At 39.7% G+C, this 4,256-nt stretch overlaps 1 non-coding gene across 1 annotated transcript; it reads right to left on the bottom strand.

Moving 5' to 3' along the window:
• Positions 1-2,578: 2,578 nt before the first annotated feature.
• On the bottom strand, positions 2,579-2,688 carry LOC122049929. The gene has a single exon (XR_006131169.1). It is a non-coding gene; the product is annotated as a small nucleolar RNA R71 (small nucleolar RNA).
• Positions 2,689-4,256: the final 1,568 nt, after the last annotated feature.

Below are 4,256 nucleotides of genomic sequence, written 5' to 3'. Positions count from 1 at the left end.
GGATTGATTTAGAGGTAATTTCCGCGAACAGAAGCTTGCGGAATCGATCAGTTGATCGTTTGACTTGGTTTCAATCGATTGATACCCAACCTCAATCGATTGGGAATGCTGATTTTGGTTTAATTTAGGTAACTATTCCTAACCTCTTGACACACATTTGTATACATTTAAGGGGAGTTTTCATGATGAAAACAAGGATGAATTGATTAAGGGAGACTAAGTAGGAGTTTAAGTTGAGGTTTAGTTTCGATTTTGATATTTGAACCTCAAAACTTCAAAGCTTTTGGGTTTCCTAAAGATTTAGGGATTTCAAGCCATTGTTGGTGCAATGACAGAAGTTATAACATGTCTTTAAGGGGAGTCACTCGCTAAGGACATGGAAATTATTTTCTGAAACCTTTGAAGGTGGTTAAACCTTCGTTTAGCAAAAATGCTCAAGGTTGAGCATTAAAAAAATAAATGGAGAGTGGATATCTTCATTTTGGAGTTATGGATGCTCTAGGATGAGCATTATAACCTGGAGTAATGCTCAAGGGTGAGCATTTGATACAGTGAAGGGTATGAGACCTTCATTATTGGAATAATGAATGCTTACGAATAAGCATTAATGCTCAAGGGTAAGCATGTGGATACAGTGAAGGGTATGAGACCTTCATTGTGGTATTGTGAACAACGAGTGAAGTTGTAAACAACGGTGAGTAACTCTTGAGGGGGGAGTTTCTTTTTGATGTGTGCCAATAGGGGGAGAATGTAGGGGTTATGTTAGGCCTTCATTACCTAAAGAGGGAGTTTGCCCTCTAAGAAAGGGGAAGAATGAAGGAAACCCTCATTCATATCTTGGCTTGAAAGGAAGTTGAGTCTATGAGATTAGCCTAACTTAAAGGTATTGTCAAACATCAAAAAGAGGGAGATTGTTGGTGCAATATCCCTAGGTCAAGGTTGACCTGGTTGATTAAGCTTGAGTTGGCTCAAGCTTGACTCTTGATGTTTGGGTTTCGATGTTTGACAACACATGGAGATTGCAGATGGAATCGTCTGGTTGGGTAGATTGTTCATACAATTCCCCTCTAGTCAAGGTTGACTAATTAGATGTGAAGAAGAGTCAAGTAGGTCAAAGGGTTGACCGGATACTTGACTGGGAAAGTCTTAACTATAGGTTAGGCAGTGGGAATGTCCTGTGAGTGAAGTCAGGCAGGTGAAAGTCCTGGTGAGTGAAGTTGGGCAGTTGAAGATCTTGGTGAGTGAAGCCAGGTGAAAACCCTAGTGAGTGAAGCTAGGTGAAAGTCTTGGTGAGTAAAGCTAGGTAGATGGGAAGTCCTAGTGAGTGAAGCTAGGCAGATGGAAAGACCTGGAGAGTGAAGCCAGGCACGTGGAAATCCATGTGGGTCAAGGTTGACCGGACACCTGGTATTGAGAAGTCCAAGTAGGTCAAAGGATTGGCCGGATACTTGGCACAAGGAAATCAAGATAGATCAAGGGTGACTGGACATCTGGTGGAAGAAAGTCCAAGTGGGTCATGGAGGACCAGCCACTTAGCACGTGACGGTAAGTCCAAATGGTTCAAGGTTGACCGAACATTTGGCACAAGAAAAAAAGTCGAAGTGGGTCAAAGGGATTGACCGGACACTTGACGAAAGATCCCTAGCAGGTTAAGGTTGACCGGATGCTAGGCATAATGTTCCAACAGGTCACGATTGACTAGATATTGGAATTAGGGACCCTAGAATTGGTTTAAGCAATTTAAAGGGAGTCCAATCAATCAACCGATTGATTGAATAGAGGTCAAATCGATCAACCGATCGATTGATCATTGTGCTGCGATAAATAGTGGCCCAATCAATCGGTTGATCGATTAGGGGCAGAAATTGTGAGCATAGAACCCCGCCCAATCGATCAACCAATCGATTGGGCACCTCCAATCGATCGACCGATCGATTAGGGAATTGAAAATCATGCACAGTGGCTAAATCGATCGAGCTATCGATTTAGGCAATTTCCAGAGAGCACAGAGGCGCTCTATTTCATTTCAACTCTTTTCTTTACTTTATTTCATTTCATTTTATTTTGCTTAATATTCCATATCTTGTTCTTGCATGCGAAGAGCTAATCTTTCAGAACAACTTCTACCGTTCGATCCAGAAATTGATAGGACTTTCCTGAGATGAAGAAACTTACAAAAAAAATTTCAGGTTGAACAAGAATCTTCAGAAATGGCTCATAAACTGTTGAAGGATTACGTAGCACCTTATGCACGAGGGGTTTGGTCTAGCATCACTCGACCGCCAATCGAAGCTAACAATTTTGAAATCAAGCCTACAGTAATCCACATGGTCCAGCAGAATAAATTTGGAGGAGGACCGCACGATAATCTAAATCATCACTTAGAGCTTTTCTATGATATTTGCGGTACTATAAAAGTGAACGGGGTCCCTCCAGAATCAGTAAGGTTACTTCTTATTAGATTTTCCTGAAAGACAGAGCCAAGCAGTGGCTAAATTCTCTTTCAGCAAATAGCATAACGTCTTGGGAGCAGTGTGAGCAGAAATTTTTGGACAAATTCTACCCACCAAGCAAAACTACCCACATGAGGAATTTGATTGCAAGCTTCAAACAGATAGAATCAGAATCATTATTTGAAGCCTGGGACAGATTCAAAATTATGCTGAGACAGTGCCCCCATCATGGCCTTGAGAAATGGTTGGTTCTACACACATTCTACAATGGAATCAACTTGTAACGCCCGCTCATCCTGCTAGTAGGGCGGGGTTACTTTACTACTACTTGCGGAAACATTCATGCATATTAAAATTTCTCTCTAAAGTAAAACAGCGGAAGTATCATGAAGTCATGCGGAACATTAACATAAATAAACTTAGTTCATGTCAACATAAAAAAATAACATAAGCAGGTCTCTTATTTTGTCTTAGTTGAGCCACCACCACACACATCTCCTGCCTCTCCTGCGGCTCCCCTAGTTTATCCATTCTTTGCCCTTATCTATGGTATAAGGAAAGTAAGCTATAAGCACATAGGCTTAGTAAGATCCTTTCCTACTCACAAAAACCATATATTAAAGCATAATCACATAAGCATATGACAATGGAAACATAATCATCTAACATCATATTGTGAAAACATAGCATGATATCATATCATCTCATAAAGATCATCATGCTATATCATATCGTAAATCATAAGAGCAATATGTCATATAAATCATAAGGGCATAGCATATCATAAAGAAATATCATGATGTATCATATCATTAATAAAAGAACCTCATGTCATATAAATCATAAAAGCATAGCATATCATAAATCATAAGAGCATCATGTCATATAAATCATAAGGCATAGCATGTCATATCATAAATCATATCATGCAAGCTGTCTTTTAAAACATGTGTCATGTCATATGCAAGATGTCTTAAAACATATCATATAGTACTTGGACATAATATCATCATGAGGGCCCGGCTTGTACCACATACATACATAAATGCGCGCAATCCCTAGGACAGGGTAGCTAGCCCCGAACCTACTAGGGAACTAGGTCATGTACTATGACCGTCGACCTAGGGGCGTACTAAGGAGCCCATCCCTTTTTACTAGACCCGTTCATAGTCCGTCGGCCTAGGGGCGCTTATGGAGCCCACCCTTGGTACAAGCCATACAAAGTAAAATAACATATCATGGTACATGTCATAACATAGCATATCATATCTTGTCATATCATGAAGAGTGCTCTTAGTCCCCAAGGGGAAGCAACTCTTAGGCCTTCACTTGTCATGTCATAAAGAGTTCTCTTAGTCCCAACAAGGGGAAGCAACTCTTAGGCCTTTACTTGTCATATCATAAAGCATGCATACTTGAGCACATAGCACATCATAAGAGACATTTTCATGCATGGATCATAAACGTACATAAATGAGCATATTACTTGTCATATCATAAAGCATGCATACTTGAGTATATAGCACATCATAAGAGACATTATCATGCATGGTTCATAGACATACATAAATGAACACATCACTTATCATAGAAAAACATAATCATGTATGGTATCATTAACTAACATCTCTTAATTCATAACGTAGCATGTGAGGCACATAATCATTCCTAATTGGATCTCAATCACCCATTACTATAGGGAGGCCGAAAACATTCAAAGTATTGTCCTAGGGTACAAGCAACATAAAAGCATATGAACCCTAAATCAATTTCATAGCATTTATCATAAAGAACATCATGAGC

This window comes from Zingiber officinale, chromosome 2B (genome assembly GCF_018446385.1).
Source record: "Zingiber officinale cultivar Zhangliang chromosome 2B, Zo_v1.1, whole genome shotgun sequence".
NCBI classification, from domain to species: Eukaryota; Viridiplantae; Streptophyta; class Magnoliopsida; order Zingiberales; family Zingiberaceae; genus Zingiber; species Zingiber officinale.
This window is presented reverse-complemented; position numbering and strand designations above follow the sequence as displayed.